Genomic DNA, 22,138 nt, shown 5'->3' with positions numbered 1-22,138 from the left:
AAAAAAAAGGAAAAGGAAAAAGACAAATAACCATTTCACTATCACATACCACTTGTAACTGAGCTGTCAACTTGTCATTAATCAACAAAATAAGCCAGCCTGGTGTTATATTATGCCTTGCTTCTCGCTTGTGCAAAAAGTCCCTTTTGAGTGTGCTTCCTATTACGACATTCTAATCTTGATCTTTTTAAAGGAATAAACAGAGACTGTATTTAAAGAAAAGCCATTTTGTTTCATTGGGTGTTTCACTACAGTTTAACAGCTCTTTAACAGTCATGACTAACAACATTATATCTGTATATACTGTCCTTTATTTATAACCAAAAATTTAGGAATTTGTATCTTAGCCACATACAGTGTTATCTAACACAGAGTTTTGCAGAATATTTTTAATGATGTGGTGGCAATGATGATTAATGTAGAGAATACAAACAACCTGCTTAGAGCTTTTTTGCTTACAGATCTAATGGTTCCATATCCAAACTTGTCCACAGAAAATCCACTAGGCTATACCAGAACATAACTACACAAATTCTGCAAACTTAGTCTTGTTTCTTCATGCCTATAAGCGTCATCAAGGAAATCACAGAGTATACCACATGTGAAGAAGTAAAGAGTGAATACAATTTCCATTGCATGTTGCAGAAAGCTGCATTACAGGCAGTTATCAGGGAACTTATCTGTAGCTTCAGAACTTGGAACAATGTTTTGGTCATAGGCAAGGACAAAAGCAGGGCCAGTCATTTGTACCCTGCTACAATAGTCCCTTGGACTACAGGACAGGTATGTGCACTGCATTCAATCCCTGTTGCTTCAGGTGAAAACACTGGGTGTGCCCACTGCATCTGGGCTCCTTCCTCGTGGAAATAAAGGTGCACAGCAGGAAGGCTGTGTGCACTCATCAAAGCTGGTGAGCATGCCCAGGTCCCAAGCCCCAGACAAACCATAACAAATCATACTTTTGCAGACCACAGAAAATTTATTCCCTGTTGTCCTAAGACTGGGGAAGTAAAAAGTGCACTAAAGGTTTAACCATACCTATGCAAAGCATGAGTTTAATGGGAGCTGAAAGCTTTCAACGTCTTCCCAGAGGCAAGTATAAAATGTTGGTTTAGAATGCTTGACAGAATTTGCCCAAATATAAATAAATGTGACAGTGGAGATAATTCTGCTTACCAGTTAAGATAGGCTTGTGCCTAGGCTAGTCAGGCTGAGCCCGGATCTATGGACCGTTCAGATTGCCAGTCTTCTTGACCCACACTTTGACATCTCCTGCTTCCACCCCAGTGCCTGCAAATCCTTGTAGACTGTGAAGGCTAAGCTTCCTCCTAAATGCAGAAAGGATAGAAGCCCATCCAACCAGTACACTTATTACAATCTGAAAAGCATCTTATTGGTGATCACCTCTTGCTATGAACCAAAGTATACATGTAGCCTAGCCCAGGTCCCATCTTGCAGCTTTGTTGCCCTTCTCTGGACACACTCTGTCTGGACTGGACTCTGGGCCTTGATGTCTATCTTGTAGCGAGGAGCCCAAAACTAAGCACAGCACTTGAAGTGTGGCCTCACCGGAGCCAAGTGCAGGGGAATGATCACCTCCCTAGTCCTGCTGGCAACACTATTTCTGATATAAGCCAGGATGCGAATGGCCTTCTTGGCTACCTGGGCACACTGCAGGCTCATGTTTAGATAAGCACTGAACAAACCCTAAGGTCCATGTCTTCCACAGCATAACTACCGCTCAGCCCTGTAATGCAACTGAGGAAGGATACTCATGTAGTCAAGCTCCATCCATAGCAGAAACACAGCAAAAACTAATGCTGGCACCAGATAACCCCACCAGCTCAGACATCTGCACTAATACAGCCAAGCATGGAAACTCTACTGATGTACCTAGGACTCTCCAGTCAGTGGATTTGGGGTGAGATATAAATATAGAGAGAGAACATGAAATGGAACTGAACTTTGCTAAGGACAAATCTCAGGGCTCTGCAGTGGATATGCAACAGGTTTACATCCTCTGTTGGCTGAAACTGATAATGTGCACCAAATTACATCAACACAATTCTTCTGCTCTCCTGATCATTTCTCACACTTTTGTCAAGGGATAATTTTCTATATTATTATACTAATTCACAAAATTCTGACGATATTATCCTTATTTTTAAATTGGTATACAGTATAATAAGAAATAAATCAAACTTTACATTCTAGTTAACCTAGCGTCACCATCCATCCCTGATGGACAGTGAGACTCTCCTGATTTTGTCAAAAATATTTTCAGAGTAAAGAGAGAGGAAACAAATATTTTAATACTGCAAACATAAAAAAACGTGATACTGGGCACTACATGCACCCTGGCTGTCTACCTAGCAAGATAATACTTCAGAGACAAGGCATTAAACGTCATAAAAAATCTGCATGTTTAAAATACCTCTGAATGTATTTGGGCTGTTTTCCCTCCTTGCTTACTTGATGAGCCTTCAGGCAGAATAACAAGGACCAATCAAGTCAAGGATTTTCAACACCAGCTCAATAAAAATAAATAAATAAATATTTTTTCTTTCTCTGAAATATTGGTAATGTTATTACAGTGTTAAAAACTTATCCTGAAAATGATTTTGTTGCAGAAATACAATGTATATTGTTCATGGGTTAGTGCTGAGCAGACTAACCTTATTGTTTCTGCTCATTCTGAAAATGACTCCTTTTTAAAATGTTATGGTGATAAGCCATATAGTGTAGGAACTTGAAATATCCATATTTCTGAGGTTCAGAAGACTGAGATAATACTTAGCAGAACTTCAGGTACCAAAAGTCTTTTGTAACTACCCAATCTTCCCATAATGATGAACAGCGTAAACTTACAATGTTTCAGTTTAAAGTTGTTAGCCTTTAAATCCCCCCTATTATTCAGGCTGAATAAAGGGTTAGACCAATCATTTGGAATCTGATTGCTCAGCTATACACTGGGCAGCAAACCAAATTTGTATAAGACTAATTTTATTTTAGGCTTGAGAATTTTTGTTCATCAAAGGTTTCTGCAATAATCATGTTAGCTTTACATTGAAACAGATGCTTCTAATTGTAGGACTAAAGCCTTCAACTGAAGTCTTTACTTAGATGAAGCCTTTATTCAGTCAAAACTCCTATCTGTCCCTTTAAGCACAAGTCAGTGTAATTTGTGAAAGCACTGAAGGATGACACAAGACTAAGCTAGCATTCTGCACTGAGTTTGTCCTGTTAGTCCATCAGCTTTCTGAATAGAAGATTCAATGATCTTATTTAAAACATTTGAAAAAAAAGACAATTTCCAGGGATGGGAATAATTTTGGACTATAAATTCTGAGAGTAGTGAGAAAGCATGGAAAGTCTGAAGAGAAATTTGAGCTTCTGCTTTGCTTGCAATTTCAGTTGCAAGGCTCATGGTTGCAGAAAAAGAAGAAAAGAAGAAGGAGAAGATGAAGGAGAAGAAGGAAATATTTCTAGGGACTGTTTAACAGCAAAAAATAGAAACATCAATCTAAAAAGACAAGTTCTAATTGCAGAATTAGAAATTGCAGATCATTAGGAAATCCACTCTAGGTTTCCTCCCTTTTCTGTGAAGATGAATCAACGAGTCAACACTACAAAGTTTTCCATCAGTTTTGAGTCTCCATCTTTAGAAAAGAATTAATTTATGTGGCACATCTAATAAATAATTCATACAATAAATTGGTATTCAGTCTACCTTGATGACTGTTTACTCTTAATTATAATAATGAATTCCTTATTCTGATATTTTAATACTGTAGTTGAGTTGGAAACAGCTGGATGTTGTGTAATAGAAGTTATTTTGGGCACAGCTAGAGTTGTCTTGGATGCAGACAGGGCGCTTGTTGATACCCAGTGAAAATGAAGAACAAGAACAGAAGTGTCCAATCCAAAAAAAATCAGGAATGGAAGAGAAAGAACTAACTAGGCAAGGGGACTCAGAGTAAGGGATTAGAGAAGAGATGAGACAGGTGTCTGAAAGCAGACTGAGATGAAAAAGCTGGGCAGCTTAACTTCAGACATATTGTATATGAATGGGATGGCAACAAGATGCCTTGGTGTGAACATTTGTTTCTGAGAAAATGAATGGTCTTGGCCAGCTAAGAACAGGCAAGTAGAAGGGAGATTTAGAGTGTGCAAGATATAAAAATTAGACTGTGCACTAGATAAAAAGAATACAGAAAAAGTGGTTGAATTTGAGCAAAAAGAAAGTGAGAAAAATCCATGTTTCCTAGGACATTTCAGAGATCAGGGCTTATTACAGATCTGCTTCATGGAAATGCTTCTTGCAATTTACCCATCTTCCTCCAGTCTATGACAACTTGCTCCTTCCACCACTTCCTCTGACATAGGTCCATGGACAAATTTAAACATCTCAATGCCATGGAAGGTTAAATGGCAGAGTTTAGCTGTTATTTATTTGCCCACTAAATTTTAGGGAAAAAAAATTATTTTCAGAGCCCTGAGTGCCTGACTGGTCCTACCAGCCTCCTCTGATCACCCTTCCCATCCCTGGCCATGGGCTAGGAGCCTCATTTCAACTCAGACCACAGTCTTCAGTCCCTGCCACAGTGATGCTTTGGGACATCAGTCTCCAGCTCTGTCTCCTGATTTCCTGGTCTGAGTCCTGCCCATGAGGACATCACTCAACTAGGGCTTCTGGCTCCAGATCCCTTCAAGAGCAGCCTCATTCTTTCTGCTTCCTGAAACTTTTACACAGGCACAGTCATATCCACAGATGGTAATAGCAAAGTCAAGCATTTGTAAGCACAGAGAGTACAGAAAACTTTATCTGAATTTGGCCCCCTTCTATGAAACCACTTTGTGAAACGTAACACAGAAAGTCTTATGACAGAATTAATAATTTCATCTCCCATAAAAATGTGAACTGTACAGTGACAAAGGCAGTGCTGAACAGCAAAGTCAAATTGTGACTGTGTTCTTCCAAATGACATTCTACGCAGGTATGAAGTTAAAAACAGCCTGGTTAGGATAAAAAATTGTATGAATGGCAGTGCTTCAACTAAAAGTCAAAATAAATCAGAACAGCTTCCCTCTTTCAGTGTTCTCTTATCACAAGCTGGATAGAATCTGTTCAGTTTCAGAAATTATGTCAGTCTATATTTTTTTCATAACTTGCATCTGTCTGGAGATGAGTCAATTCTGTTGAATCGAGGTTATGTTTGATTTGATCTCTCATTAATGTTCTAGCTGTTTTCAGGTCTGTACTTTAACTCCCACTCTGTACCTGACTGGTTTTATGGCATTCACCTATCATCTATCCTTCTTAGATAAAAGAGTTTCGTAGTTGTCTTTTCAGTGTTTCCATTTAGGTATGACAGGTCAATACCACAGGATATTGCTTCCAAAAACCACATTAAATGTGAAACATGGTACAAGAATAATTTCCTAATAGATCTTCAGTAAAAAATATATAAGCTTAAAAAAAAAAAAACTAGTTTTTGATTTCCAGCGAAAAAAAAATCTGATTTCCTGAAATCAGTGGTATTCTGTTACAGTCCTTATCTCACCACTCTTGTTCGTTTCTAAGAAAGGCAGATAGATATTAGACATCATCTGATGTGATAATGCGTTATGCTTATAAGTCTGATATGAATCATCCTTCAAGTAAAGCTGTGGCACCAAACTTACTGTTCTCTGTACAAGATCTGGCATACAAATTAGTCTGCTGCCATAAATTTGAATTATGGCACAGGAAATGCCAAGCTTACCCACTTACCTGCTAGTAAAACCAAAGTACCTACCTGGATTATTTGCCCTGAAGTGATCGATGTATGACAGGTTTTAATTACGTGTTTTATCCTGGACCTGCTCCACCAAAAAAAAAAAAAAAAAAAAAAAAAACCTACTAGGCAAAAACGGCAGCTTTTGAATAGCTGCATTCTTAAGAAGCTTTCATGTAAGCCAGTTAGAAACACTTTCTACATCACACAGAACTTAAGCAATGCCTATAGGTGTGTGTGCACAAGCCTTCCTCTTACTTTTGAAGTCTAACTGTTGGCTGATTAACACCTCTTCTCAGAACCAAATTGGCTATGAAAATACTGGAAAGCTATATTAAACACTGAAATGATGTGGACATTTGAGTAAGACTTAATGTAAGCTTTTGCTGCTAAAAGTGGGTGACTGTAAAACAGGGAGGAGTCACAAGGAGAAATAAAATACTATTTTATTAGGAGGGGAACAAAGATGGTGAGGGGTCTGGAGCGCAGGCCTTATGAAGAGCGGCTGAAGGAGCTGGGATTGTTCAGTCTAGAGAGGAGGAGGCTCAGGGGAGACCTTACTGCTCTCTATAACTACCTGAAGGGAGGTTGTAGTGAGCTGGGGGTCAGCCTCTTCTCTCGGGTGACTAGTGATAGGACTAGAGGCTTCAAGCTGCGCCAGGGAAGATTCAGGCTGGACATTAGGAAATACTACTTCTCTGAAAGGGTGGTCAGGCACTGGAATGGGCTGCCCAGAGAGGTGGTGGAGTCATCGAGCCTGGTGGTGTTCAAAGAGCGTTTGGATGTTGTGTTGAGGGATATGGTTTAGCGAGAACCATTGGTGATGGGCGAATGGTTGGACTGGATGATCCTGTGGGTCTTTTCCAACCTTAGCGATTCTATGATTCTATGATTCTATAAGCTTTTTGTTTACAATGCTGTCTGTCAAAGTACATTTCTATAAGATTGTGGTTAACAAGAGAAGATTAGTTATAAAATTACTGTATATAAAATTTGCACACACACATCACACACACAGAACTTTCATTTGACCCCAGGCACCATGGTGATTCAAGCAGTTGCCCTGGTCCTCATGGTCTCAGTGGTAGCCAAGATCTGACATAGACACAATTATCTGCCAAATGCTTTGAAATCAGGTTCCTAAGATAATTATCCTACTTGCTGACTAGTCCAGCTCAGTATTTGCTAGACATCACACACCAGTACATGTATTCTTACTTGCTGTGATTGTTGGCACACAGGCACATGGGCCACAATGGTTTGAGGCCTGGCTCTAGTTCTTGGCATGTAGACCTCTGTGAATACTAGTCCTCTGTGCACACATATATGTCTCCATACACACAAGTAGATAGACCACCATATACAAACCTTCACAGAGAAGGGGACTGAAGTCCCCTCAGCCAGAAAAACAATTAGAAACAGAGATAAATGCCTTGATTCCTCCCTTTCCCTACCTTTGCCTCCTTCTGTATGCATCCCATATTAAGCCTTGTGCTTAATGTGTCCCATCCCTCAGGCAGTGTCCCTCTCATACCAAAGGGGAGCAGCAGCCACTGGTACGGGATATCACTCTCCACATGTAGGGCCAATGGCACTTCTGGGATAGCCTGATAAATGCCGTGTCCTTTCTTCTGACTGGGACATGAGGCCCTTCCACCTGCCATCATACTCCATTATGTCTATTTAGATGAGCTTTTTGCCACAAAACCTATAAAAAGGTCAGTGTCAGACTTCAATCTGAACATTCCGTTTTGTGGCTGAGACAAGAGGGACCATTTTAATTACACTGAGGAACTGCAGACACACAGAGGAAGGCCTCTAGTGAGATCATGTCAAGCCCCTGAAGTCAGCCTTTACACAGCAGCTGGAATACTGCAAGCAAGAGGAGCCACCAGTTCAGACTGAATTTTGAAAGGGGCTCTGTCACTGTGAACATAATAACAATAAAAACACCACAAGAGACCTGAGGCAAATATCTCCAAGGTCAGGTTCGTAGGCCTTTGTGGGACAAGGAGTCCCACAAATTAGAGCAAAAGCAGACAGCAAGATGACATGATGTTTGTAAAAAGATATAGGAGGCTCAGCGGTTTATATCTCTCTGCTTGAGTTTGCATTATCATTCAAGTGTGCAAAACCTGAGCAAACACAAAGGCATCAGAATTGCTAGGTCAGGGCAATTACTCCTGTAATAAAGAGCAACACTGCAGCAGGAGGTTATTGAGCTACCTTTTGCACGGAGAGCTGAAGGGACTTGCATTAGTTGCGATAGAGATCTGTAGGTCAGCACAGGAAAGACCTACAGATCCGGATTAAAACACTGTGCGCTACAGGAACATTATTGCCATGTCTGAATCTGAATAGCTCGACCACAGCAGCCACTGCAGACAGTTCCCAGAAGATCCCTCTGCTGCCCTAGGCCATGGAGACGGTAATAACTCCTGGCTCCTCTGCACTGAGCACCACATGAATCAGATATTACATGGTTCCAGCCTCCCACTCCATTCCCTTAATGTGGAGGCAAAAGCAGCAAAGGTTTTTGTTGCTTTCTCCCAGGCTATTTGTAAATGTAGAGGAAGGTCCTAAGTGTTGGGGCCCTACAGCTGTGCTATACTTCCTTCCTGTGGTGCCCCCAGAGGTGTCCCAGCTAGCCCTACCGGGCCACACCACTATGGGTAACAGAGGTCTCGTAGATATTTGAAGTTCCCCTACCTGGCAATGTTATGTTACTTGGAAATAACTTTACATTTTCTGAGGGAAGGTGAAGAGAAGAACACTGTTTGGAGGCTCTGACCCCACTTACTGGGAACTACTTGTATGTCTCAGCCTTTTCTGTACAGTGATGCTTAGTTAGTTTGGCTGCAATGACAAAATTAAATATGTGAGGTTGTATCTAACTCGCCCTCTGTGCACACATCTCCCCCCATGCCTACTGTCTGTTCTGGCTCCCAGCTGCTCAGGCAGCACATGACAACCATGGTGCCCTCTCAGCCTCTGCTCCCCACAGCAATGCACAGGCACAGCCCTGGTCCTGCTGCAGAGCTGGGAGCTGGCCAAGGCACATGCCCAGGACTAGCTGAGTCACAGCATGAGAGACTCCTAGGCTTCAAGGTGTTGCTGAGCAACATGTTACATGTTGTAACCTTCACAACGGTCCTTGGCCCTTTTACAGTACAAAGGTAGCACACTGCAGCATTTGCCTTTCACCCAGTTTACAGAGAAAGCAAGAGGGAAAAGCTTACTGTCACTTTGGGCAGTGAGATGTATTATAAGGAAAATTAATAAGTCTTCCATATTTTCTATTTCTGAATCAGCTTTGCCTTTTAGGGAGAAGCTAATGGTGACTGAAGAAAAAAAGTAAAGAAAAGACAAAGAAAGGATAAAGCCAGATATATTTTGTCTTCCCCCTAACACATAACTCCAATCAATTTCTTAGAGAGAACATTCCACTGTCATGAGCACCAGAAAAAAGAATGTTTTCATCTGTTTTCACTGTAGCCTCCTGTTCTGTCATTCTGTTACTTCTCACGTAAATTATTGTAAAATGCTGCTGCCATTGTGCATTCACCTCTCTGTCTGCTCTGGGAGGCATCACCTTGGGGCCATCAGAGCATCTCTTCTGTTCTGAGTGCTTTACTCTCCAGCTTGCAAAAGGATTTCCCATTATCACAAGGTAAGATTGTGTTATCCTTAGAGTATTTCTGCTGCAAGGTAGTGTCAGACTGGCAGCACCCAGAACTGCAGCCACAGTCCTGTTAAATGCTGAATAAAAGATGCTCTGTGTTAGAGTTTTGCCCAGTGAAGGACAAAGAACTGCACCATCCTGTAGCCACTGCACAACACTAAGTCAACAAAAGTCTCTCCTCCTCACTCCCCAGCTCTGCCCTTACTTGTGTCTTTGTGTTCCCCTTTTCATCCACAAGGTGTAAAAAGATTGTACTTGGACTCAGTAGGACATTTTTTCAATGGTCAAATGTTCCAGGAGCATTTCCTTAGAGCACCTGTTGGTATTTTTAAAAGGTGACTCAAAGTACACCTTGCTGGCTTTTCCTTTACTTTAAATTCTAGAAAGTGGATCCTACATAGCATTGCATGGATTGTCTGACAGAAAGATTCCCACTGTTATTTTTGATATTCTTGCTAAATATTCCTAGCTAGCTGCTCTAGCCGATAAAACACTGAGTTCAAGGGAGCAGAGACGTGACTCACTATGGCTGCTCTTACATTGCCTCCTCACCCATCTCATATCACTTCTTCAAAGAAAAGTCACCTCCTCCTGGCACTCGCACTTGGCACATTGTTTGCACCTAGGTAAGTGGGTATTAACCTGACCTGTCAGCACAGCAGAACTTTGCACTCACATTTTCGCAGAGCAGAACACCAGAAATTAGAGCAAAGCCCTGTGAAATCGAGCTGACAGTTCTTGTAAAATCTTGTATAAAATCCTATATGCCATTCAGAAAGCACAGTAGTATTTCCTGAGCTTTGGGATTTCATTCAAATCATATTTAAAAGATTTTAGTATTACTTCTGTTATTCTCTTTTCCACAGTTTTTCTGTTACTGTACCCATTTTGAAAAGGCTATTTCTAAATGCAGAGGGTGGTAGAGGAATTTCCAGTACAGCCTTGGTGATTGTTTCCAGTAGTTTTAAGACTGCTCTGAGCTGGCAAAACACAAGGCCAAGTGTACCTTTCGGGGAGAGACTTCCTCACCAAAAAATGCAAAGGCTGGTTTGTTTGTATCCAGTCACGCAGAATGTTGTGTCTCTGCAGAACATTGCACTGACTGCAATTGTACTTCACCTGCAGCCTTGGGGGAAACACACAGAAATCATCCCTCCAGATGGTGCAGTGAGAGGCTGGAGGGAAGAGAAGCTCCAAAGTTCCCTGACTGCACAGAAGCAGCCAGTGCCACTCTCCAAGAACTGCACAAAGAGGCTTTGTCTCAGCCGATGAGAGATCCCTTTGAAGCTTGGGAATCCTGACTGGCAGCATTTCATATCTGGCCATCTTTATGGTTGGAGCAATGAAGATCGGGAAAGAAGGAAAAGATGGGAAAGGAGACAGTAGCTTGTCACAGATGGGAAAGGAGAGGAAAGAGAAGAAATAGGATCAGTGCAGAACAGAACTGGCTGAGAGCCCATGACTTCAATGTACATTTTTCATTACCACATCCATCCAATTTCTGGTTTAAGCCTTTCTCATAAAAATTGAAATGTCCAGTCTATTTCTGAATTTTTAGTAAGAAGGGGGGAAAAAGCTCCTGGCTGCAAGGACATATTCTAATTCACTGTAAAATACATGAGAATCTTCAGTGTAAAAATACATGATAAGACATAACAAGCCTAACACTACTGAGAGCACACAGTTTGGTTTTTAGGAGTGCATACATTGCTGGTTTCTCTATCAGATCACAGGGAATTTTATAAGCAAACAAATTCATATTACTTGCAAATAAACTGGTATTTTTTGCATATGAGTATTTCTAGGTTTAAAAAACTCGAATTCACTTCCTACTTCTGTACTGTGCTATGGTTACAAAATATTTTTACCCCTCTAAGTCTTGCTTTCTCCAGCCACAAACTGCACAACTTCCTAGTTGAAAGCTGTAACAATACTGTAGCTGATTCTCCTATGGCAGCAAGCATTTACTCTTTAAGAGTGCAAAACATACTCAAAGTTGCAAAAATCTGTTCCCTCAAGACAGTTTTCTTCGCCACTTCAACATCCTATTTCTTTACTGTATAAAACACAAAAATGTCATTCCCCTCTATGACCAACTCTTCTTTTGTCTTTTCACTGTTCTACTTTATTCAATTAAATGTCATTTACTGGAGCTGCAGCAGCAGAAAATGGCTCACAAAATAAATTAAACTTTAACTTTCAGATCTTAAAATAGTAATAAAAAAAAAAGAATCAACATTTCATTTGTGATATTCTATTATTGATTCTGTTACTTTCTCCTCCACCATTTAAAATGCATAACTCTAATCTTATGACACAAGAATACTAGTATCAGATATTTCAGAGGGAATAAGAGTACTGAGAGTATGAGTTTTTTCATTGGGTAAAAAGGGCACTAGAAATTACTCTCCACTTCTAAAAATACAAGAGGCTGGGATTCACTGAGGCCAAAGCAAGAACGGTAGAGAAAGGAGTAGACCTCAAGCATTTGCCATTCTGTCACAAGTTTTGAAACTTTAAATCTTACTTTTCTTGAAAATATTAAACTTCCACTTTCTTCTGAATATGCTTCCCAATGCTTTCAACACTTTTCTCATAAATTCAAAGGATTTCAAGCTTTTGCTCATCACTTAACTGCAATAGAACTATGAAATGTGCATTGGAGAGACCCTCCAGCCATGATGCCTAAGCTATACCCAACTCCAGATGACAGTCACCATGAAAGAAACAGGTCTGAGGGGAGATACACTAAGGAAAGTTGGCCCTTCCTTGAGGAGTGCTTTCATCTTTGCTCTATTGTACTAACAGCTAAGGGGTAAAGAAAAAAAGAAAAAAAACAAATCAGTATTTTCCTCTTCCTCCTACAGTTCAAGACAGGAAACTGAAAGAAAATCCCCTGATGATTAATTTAAAGGGTGAGGAGAGACAGATTTTTATTTTGAACAGCTGAGTGGATAGCAATGAATATCAGGGTTTTTCTTTAAGGTCTACAACCAGTCCTCAAAGGGGCAGGAGTAGCTGGGCAAGTATATGCTGTGAGCGGGACACCGGAGACTGAATTACCAAGCTCCTTTAGCCTCAAAAAATAAAATAAATGAAATATTTAAAGACTCTGAATATAATTTATTTGCAGTTTGCCTGCAACTCTTGTGCTCACTGATTTCAATTAATCTGCACTGGCGGAGTACATCAGCCAGGGAGAGTGCTGCTGCATTACAGTGCCCTGACTCCATTAAAACATTGTGCTGCAGCTAACTGGGGCAACCTTATGTTTATGAAATCCTCAGCTGGCCCTGATGACTCAGGAGAGAACCAGCCCTGAAAGAGGGAAAGCAGAAGCAGGCTGCCCTCAGCTGCACACCTGGGAGCTTGTATTTGGGAAAAAAAGATATAGTGAGTCCCCATGCCAGGGACCACACTGTCACCTTCCTGTGGCTCCCTCCTGGGACACCGTCCCTGTGGGCACAGCTTCTCTTTGCTCTCAAGGAAGCAGTCACAGAGCTCAGAGCAGAGCCATTCTGTGATTGCACTTTAGTTGTGCTCTCACAAATGCTTTATAATGGTCATTAAAACAAAGGCAAATATTGACATGCCTTCAGTCGTTTTTTCTACCTTCATTTCTGTTCCCTTTGTCATACAGGTGGAACACACAGGATGGAAGTATGGACTGGACTCCCTTGGCCTCAAAAAAATAATAATAATAATAATAATAATACAATATTTAAAGTCTGTGAATACGATTTATTTGGGACTTGCCTACAGCTCCTGTGCTCACTGATTGCACCTCCTCCACACATCATGGGCACGGAGTTCCAGGTGATGGTCACCCAACTGTGCTCACACCCTCCATTGGTGTGATTCTTTCACCACTGACAAAGTGGTGAGAGTCAAAAGTCAGCCACTATTAAACAGGGATCCCCAGGGTTCAAGCACTCCTGCTGCCTTTACCACAATTCACTTGGCAGGGACCAAAGCCATGGCTGAAATCTCGCCCATCAGCACCAAGTCAAATATTTGCCATCACTGTGGGCAGGTCCCACCTCACGTCCCAGTGGCGCCAGCTGGGCTCCTCGCTGTTAGCTGACAAGACATCATAAAAGCTCAGCAGCAGCAGTTGCCTCATACGCAAACAGGTACTTATTAACATCTCCTTATTGGGTCTGACGCTGTGTAACATGTCCTGAGTTCTTCCTGAATTAAGTACATACAGGTACTGAGAACTTTAGCTGTAATGATGGTACTAATGGCCAGGAACACTCAGCACTTACCACCAGCTGTCAGTCCCCTCCCAGGAAGCTTCTCTGGGCACACAGGTGGGTCCCTCACCCCTCCACTTCATCTGGGGCTGCGCTTCTCTTTCTCCTGAGCACTCCAAGCTTGTGCCATCATTACACAGTCTTGCTTTTCATTTTTAACTCTTTGAAAGGAGTGTTTTCTTTCTTATATGGGGTTTCATAGCTTCCATACCAGGCTCAGTCTCTCAGTGGTCAGGCAGGAACTGCACTAAGAAGCAGCTGCCAGCTTTCTGCTGAAATTCTGGGAGCTAGTGAAGTACCCCAGCATTTTTCACACAAATACTCCAGCATTTTTCCTTTGGACTTAAAACATTCATAAAATAGATTTTTTTCTCCCCTATCCTACATCAAAACAAAACCTAGCTTTCATACAGTAACGTATAGCTATGGAAGATCAAAATTACTAATGCAGTTTTGAAATAAGAAGCTCAGTAAAAAAGGTCAGTTGACATACCCAAGATCATTAAGTGGGGGTGACACATGTAGCAGTAAAACCCAGGTCTACTGTGCACAGGAGCCTCTCTGTGCAGTATAACAGAGCTGCAACATGGTCCCAGTGCTGAAGGGCTCCTTCAGGCTCTTCCATAGAATAAATAAATACAATTTCCCACTAACACTCCAGGCATTTCCTGCTATTAAGCTGCTCATTGGTTAACACAGCAATGTCAAGAGATCAGTTTTAAAATATGTGCCACACAGAGCAACAATTAGGCTCAAAAAAAGGTCGTCCATATTGTTAGAGTTGAATAACACTTGCATCTTGTTCTTTCTTGGCATCAACTTCTTGCCTGAGTGCATAGATATGAGTTATGTCCCCTAGCAGATGTCACCCAAGTTAAAAAATGTTGTTCTCTACCATAAGCTCACATTATTTCCAACATGTTGGATAGAATCTGTGTTAAAAAAGATTTGCATCTGACTAAAAAAAAGCAGCTTTTCTTCTGTGAACTGAGCAAGAGCTGACTTCTCCAGTCCTCCCCCTCTTTCTTTCAGGCACCTAATTGTCTTGGGAAAAAATGACCTGTTTATCAAGTTAAACAAAACAACTACTCTCCAGAACAGACCAATAAAACAGGATTTATAGGAAGAGTTACAGTTTTATTGGCCATTGGCTTAAACTTTTTGTCCTATTTTAGGAGAGCATCATTTTAATTAGGGTTTCTCCCCCTGTTGAAAAGGTTATTTAACTATATTGTCGTAAATAAGGAATTATATTGTTTAATACAGTTGTTAAAAAGGGGGTTTATAGATCTCATGACCACAAGGGTTCATTTAGGTCTCAAATAATTAATAGAAGTAGATATATAGCAACAGTTCACAACATGCTTTTGTTTGACCTTTTTGCCCTACATTTTCTACCACTTTGGGACAGTTTTACGTAATCGCACCAAAATCTGACCTCCATTGCCCTCTGCTGGCTACATCTTTTACTAAGTGTAACTCATGGTGCACAATCTTAGATGTTTACTGGGAAAGTTGCAAGGCACTCTGGTCGGGCTGCTGGAGGTAGTAGCTCTTGGGGACTGCCAGCACCAAAGCTGGAGTTCAACTTTGCTGTCCACTGCATCGATGTTAATGATTTTAATGCATAGTCACACTGTTGCTTAGGCCAGAGGAATCATATTGTGAACAGAGTAAGTATTCCTAAAAAAACAAAAACATGTTTAAAAATAATATATTCATTCAAACAAACAAAAAAGTGGATAGAGTGCTTCATCAGTCTTGAAAGTATTTTTTAATGTCTAATTTTAAAACAAATGCTGTGATATCCAACTTTAGGGTATCGATAAATATTTGTCTCATGTCAGAAGTGAAAGGCATTTGTTAGGAATATGGTAATTTATGAGAAATGTGGTCATGGGCAGAGTCCAACCTCTTGTAGCTCAATTTCCATAAAGCCAGGGAATGTGGCAGTTAGCTGGTTGGCATAGACAGGTGAAGTAAAACACATCTCTCTGCCATAGCAGTGAAGAGCATTCCTTATGGGAACATTCTTAATGGGAAACATTTGCCATGTCAATGCCTTTGCTATATCTCTTTTTTGAAAAAGCACACTGCTGTGTCTCCTTTCACGAGTGGCTTATTCACTGAATACTGAAAAAACTCTCCCTTCAAGCATGCTCCATGTGCTTGGCAGGTGCTGATCACACATGGTGTAGGAAGCTGGCTTTGGAAGTGATGAAAATCCTCTTTCTCACAGAGATAATGTAGCTCATGTTTCTCTGTTTCTTTATTTCTTAGCCAAATCCTCTTCCTTAAAAACTGTTCTGATCTGTTTTTGCCAAACACAAGATGGCAGAGCACCATTTAGCACAACACCATGTAGGCTTTTTGTCACCAAGAAGGAGTATATTTCACAAATTGAAGCCTACAGATTCTTTATGTAGCAAAAGAATATTTTAAATGAGGGGAGCAGAACATTCTAGACATCTTGAGTTCAGCAATTAGGTCAAAATAAATTCACAGTTTAGTGGACATAGCAAACTGTTGAGTGGAACTGTGTTTAAGGAAGAAACGATTTCCTTAAATAAGACATTGGGATGATACAAGGAAGAGGCAGAAAAGAAATGCTAAATGAATCATGGTCTTCAAATGGAGAAGTGGCCGTTTCTCTTCTCTTCTGCCTGAGGTACCCTTCAAAATTAGCAGAGATGATGTCTCTGCGGTTTTCTTTCAAAGTGTTTTAGATACATAGAACTGTATCCATTTTCCCACGGGTCTTCAGTGGATTTTACCATTATTGCCTATAATTTTCAAACTAATTGCTGGAAATTCTCAAGACTGCTGGGTCTGCTAGGTAAGCAACGTTTTTCACATGACTTCTCTGGGTTCCTTGAACACAGGAAAGTAAGGAAATTCCCCTTTGTGTAGCTGTCATTGAGTCATTTAACGTTGAATACTGCATTTCCTTTAAAGGAAGGAGAAAAGGGGGAGTCACCTACTCATCATCACTGAGTGTTAGAACATTCTCAACCCATTTGTGGATAGTATGCTGTAAGAAGAAAGCTAGGATTTTCAGTGAGGTGAAAGAGGAGGCCCAGTCCTCTCACTGACAGCGAAGCCTACAGAGAAACTGCTCTGACTGCAAGAACCCCCCTGGCTGCTCCTAATGCAGCACAATGGTAGTCAATGTAATATACAATCAAAGCCCAAAAGTTACAGCCTCACTTAATTCATCTACTTCCTGCTGCTCTAATTTGGCTGCACACATCTTGAAGGAGAAAAGAGATCCACTATGTCCTGTGAGCTGCACATCCCTAGAAATGTAAAGCATTCTTTCCTTTAGCTCAACAGCCTCCTTGGGTCTGTCTGAGTGGGGATGAGTCAGATACAAACAGTACAGCGTGGCTAGGGGAAGTCTCCTGAAACAAAGGTAACACTGACAGTGGCTACAGTCAAATTCCTCAGTACCACAACGGTTTCTCACCTGTGACTCATGCTGGCCATTTTGCCAGGACTGTGTGTCTACTTCATTCAGCCCCAGATGGGAACACCTCCCACACACCTCCTGGGCTTGAAAATAAAACATACAATGTGACCTAATGCTTGACACCCAGCACAGATTAACCTTAAGAAATGATATCATTAAAACGATGTGCTACTGCAGGTCGTTGTGAAAGGTTTATATCAGACAGCTAAGTCCAGTTATGTTTTCATGTAGCCTGGGTTCTGGATACTGATTAGAGTTAAATGCCAAAACAAAATAAAATGCATTTTGGATATAAACATTAAAAACAAAACTGCTTGAAGAGTTGAAAGTAAAGTGGGAGTGTACGCAGTCTCAGGAGATAAGACAGAGATACAAGAAGAGCCTTTCCTCTCATTAGAACCAAACGTTAAAGTGTCTACTCTGTTCAAGAAAATCCACAGAAATGAGAAATGTCATTTATGAATAATTATCTCTCTTTCTGGGTTCCTACTCATTTTACCGAACCATCTGTAAAACAGGCTCCACCTTCATCAGAGCAAAGGCAAAAGAAAATTTACTTTTGACAAGCTGACAAACTGTCAGGAGGGGTTCTCAGCAGGATCTCTAGAAAACTGATTAAAAAGAAGACAGTCTTCTTTTCAAGATGTTATGAAATCAGGTTTTCTAATGGTATCCCATGGCTTTTTTGTATTCTCCATTAATCTGGAAGGGCAAATGTTCAAAGGATCTTGCCGTGAAAACACTTTCTATAGAATAATGAAAACTTCTACTTCCATCTTGAAAGCAACATGAATGCTGGCCTGCTACACATTAAAACAGCAGACAACAAATGAAGTTACCATGCAAGTTCTGGGAAAGGGAAATGTAAACTCATACTTGTTTCTCCCTTGTCTCTTTTGATGTCATACATACATTCATCAAAGAAATGCAGAAACAAAATTTAGCAGAGGATAATGAGTCTGAGGAAAAGTTTCAGAATGTCCTGGCTTTCCTTTCAACAAACACCAAATCAACAACACGTCATTAGCTCATGAGAGACCCCATCCAAAATCAGTGAAATCAGTGGGAAAGCTCCCAGTTGGCTAGAGCAGGCTCTTTAAAATCAACTAAAGCACAATTACAGATGTTTGGGTTTTTTTTTTCTGTCTTTCTTTCTTTTTTTTTTTTTAATGAAAAATAGCTTTTTAACAACAGTGAAATTCTCATGGGGCCATTTGTTTTCGTTTACCTACTTTTCTCTCCTTGGTAAAGCAAACTGGAAATAAATAAATAGCATGTTTTTCATCTCACTCATTCCCCAAAACTTTTAATCTTACTTTCTGTCTTTTTCACTGGGGAAAAAAAAAAAAAAAAAAAAAAAAACACCAAAGATATGAGAGGCAGCATTAAGAGGGTAAAAGGCTCAAGAAGGCATTGCACATTGCAGTGGTAACACAATGGAACAGGCCCATCTGGAATACTATAGGGATGAATTAATCCAGAGGCCAGCAGCTTGGCCAGTTCTTTCACTTTCTTGGTTGTCCCAACAAATAACTTCTTTTTCCTTTGTCTTTTTTGATGTTGCACACACTGATTAAAGAAACACAAAAATGATACTGCATGGAATCTAAGAAAAATTTTCAGAGTCTTAAAATATGCTGGCAGAACCGATAAATTTCAAATAAATGCTGAATAGAAACAGAAAACATAATCTGTTTCTTGGACAGTTCAGGGTATATGGGGACCACATATAGTCTGCATGATCATCTGTAGAGTTCTCCTTCATGATTCTTCCCTCATCTGTCCATTCATTTTTCTGAAGAATGTTAAAATACAGCAAATCTCCATGTTCAACCATAACACCTGAAAGATCACCTTGATGAGCTTCTACATAACAAAAAAAGGAAAGGACCATCAAAAGGCATTTTAATTTTTGCTTTTGTTTTTCACCATTTAAATCTATTTTAACTGAAATACATTCATTTTCCCCATTTCAAGTCTGTATTGTCCACGATATTTTGAAGTAATCTCCTTGTCATTATCTCAACTCACAACATTTCCATCCTATTTTCTCTCATTCTGCTGAGACCAAGGAGCAGCTGCGTAAGTGTTGAACTGCTGGCCAGAATCAACCCACCACAATTCTGTCCTGTTGCTACTGATTATCATTTAGGTTGCACTGATGTCTCAGATCTTCAGGTAAACTGAGTGCATATACAAAAGTTATTTCAGTCATACAGCTCTCTTCTCAGTCTCTGCCAGACATTAAAAAGCAATTAATAGTAAGAATATATCTTAATAAATGCATTAGTAACATCATTATTTCCCTTCTTTTTGATTCCGATGGAGTTGCACATATTTCCCACTATTCTGCCCTTCCCTCAATAACAGACCTCAGCCTTATGTTTAGCATTACTGAAGTCTGGAGTAACAGTCCGTCTGCTTTATATTTTTTTCCCTTCAAATGTGTTTTAATTAGCAAAATCTTTAAGCCTTGAGAAGAGATTTACTGCGTGTCAGCACACAAATTGATGTTACTTAGGTCCATAACACTTTCTCTGTTTTTTCCATAGCCATAATTTTCTGCATTCAAGTATTTTTTTTTTTATTTTTCTAACTACTGCTGCACACATTTTCTTGGCTCTCTGCTGTCAGGCCTCAGTAACAGAGCTCCTGAACAGAGATGAGTGCTGGGAAACTGTAAGTCTGCAGTGTTATAACCAAGGAAAACAGGTTAAGTAGAATAGGCAGATTCTATGCTACTTTATTACATTCAAGATGCTACTCTTCCAATTTGCAGTGTTTATAAGTTTACTTAGCAGAGTAAGTCTCACTGTAAGAAATGAGAGCTTGACTTAGAACCTCATACCTTGACCTTAGTAAACCAAGTAAGAAACATCCTCCTGGTTATTCATGTTGGAAGGTCAAAAGTGACTGTACTTAATGGCAGGCATATCACCCACTTGTTATGGCCTGCATAAATTAGTCTATTTCAACTGCACTAGCTCCTACCATTATGTAGACTCAAAATGTACACAGAGGTTCAAATAACAATCAGATACAGAACAAATCTTAGTTTGATTTGCGTCTTTCTACCCAGTACTGTCATACACCATACACAAGTTCCACATCTGCACTCATCTTTTCTTTTGGTAACAAATCATCAGGACAGTTACCCAGCTAACTCCTGTTTATTGCATCCTTCAACTCTTGCGTCTGTCACTCTTTCATTTCTTCTCCCCATTAGCACTCTTTCTCTAACGATCCCTAATTTAATTTGGGGTGAAATAACACTCCATCCAAACTAACACAGAGCTACTGGCTGGCACAAGGTTTCTGTCATCTCTTAAAGTGAGTATTGGAGCTTAGGACACAGAGATCTTGAGCTGGAATGGATCTATGGATCGTATACTGGTGTTAACTACAATTCCCTGCAGTTATTCAACATTGTAGCATCATGTTTCCTGAATAATGCCACTTGAAAAAGACATAAAATCCATTATACTTTCCACTTATAGAGAAATATGTGGAAAAATATGTTTGTTTTGAATATGCAGGAACTCTGTGAACTCTGTTTTTCTCTAAATACATTCAGAGGTCCATAACCACATCTGAAATTATTTTCTGTCATCCCTTCATGTTTCCTACAAAAATCCAGTATACTACTTAACTTTCTAGAATGAGGCCTGATAGTTTCAATTACTTGCTTCAAGAAGATGCCTTTTCAACCACAACCTCTTACTTAAGGGGCAGTTGCTTGAGTCACATTACTCATCAAGAGCCAGACTTCTCAATTATTGAAACTTTCTAAATGTGTCTCAAAAGGAAGAGAAGAACAGACTGCATATACAAAACAGCATTTCATAGAAAGAATTACTTTGGGCACACAGGCTATCACTGAAAGGATGGAAGTCTTGTGAGTAATATGTCTGTACTGGATTGGTTTGTTTGTTTGTTTCATTGACTGCTGCGGCCAAAGCTGCACAAGATCTACTATTATGTATTGCCAACATTCCCAACAAAGGTAAGCATTAATAGATGTTTCACCATGACTACATGCAACACCTAAAGTCTGTAGAAAGGATCTCAAGGACAAGAATTTGGATGAGGTTATTGTTTTCTGTTGTTTCATTTAATGAAAATGTAAGCAGGAGGCCTTGCAGATGGCTGTACAAAATAAGATTTTGTGGTGGGTTTTTTTGGTTTCTTTGTTTTTTGTTTTTTTTTTTTCTAAGTAAGCTATCATTTTTGAAAGCAACAGTTACTGAGAGATTGGAATAGTGCTGTGGTACACGATATAAACCAGATCTGTAAGGCAGGCATGGATTTATATTACTTAGCCCATGTCAAATCATGAATTTTAAATACCTTCTGCAAAACTGAGCTCTTTGAGTTCTTCTTCAGAGCTTGCTGGTGAGGTGGTAATAAAGGAAGTAAAACTCTCTTCCCTATCTGTAGCCTAACTAAGGGAATCCATGAATAAAGGTGGTTTTGTCTACTCAAATATATAATCTCTGTAGACCCATCATAGACTTCACATTAGTTGAAGAACCCCAAAAGCAGACATCCTCACTGACTATTTCCAAAATTCAAGGTGTTTTCATTACACCAAACTGTGTCCCACAGGAGCAGGTAGGCCTCTTCCCATGCAGGTACCTTAAAGCAGCTCACCCTTATGAACAAGGACATTAAGCAGCTACAATAAGAGGGCCCTCCTCCCAAGTGTGGAAACAATGTTGGAGAACTGCCAATAATTGATTGCTTTTAACACCGCAACTCAAACTTTAAACATTTTAATTAAAATTTTACATTTTCCTTCCTTTTCTGAAATATGAAATTTATAAAAGTATATCAAAATTTTACTTTGTATCAAAGTACTGCCAAAGTTCTGAAAAGGAAGTCCCGTCTAGACATTTTTAGACATATCTATGCTTCATTAATCTGCAAAAAAAGATTTAGGTCTCGTTGTGGTAAA

General features: G+C 40.0%; 1 protein-coding gene across 4 annotated transcripts in view; it reads right to left on the bottom strand.

The window, feature by feature from the left end:
* Positions 1–22,138, bottom strand: part of AHR1A (aryl hydrocarbon receptor 1 alpha) — a 250,483-nt gene that overhangs the window by 180,546 nt on the left and 47,799 nt on the right. The window lies entirely within an intron of this gene.

Source organism: Gallus gallus, chromosome 2 (assembly GCF_016699485.2).
Source record: "Gallus gallus isolate bGalGal1 chromosome 2, bGalGal1.mat.broiler.GRCg7b, whole genome shotgun sequence".
Taxonomy (NCBI): domain Eukaryota; kingdom Metazoa; phylum Chordata; class Aves; order Galliformes; family Phasianidae; genus Gallus; species Gallus gallus.
Note: the sequence above shows the minus strand (reverse complement) of the source record. Positions and strands in the feature narration are given on the sequence as shown.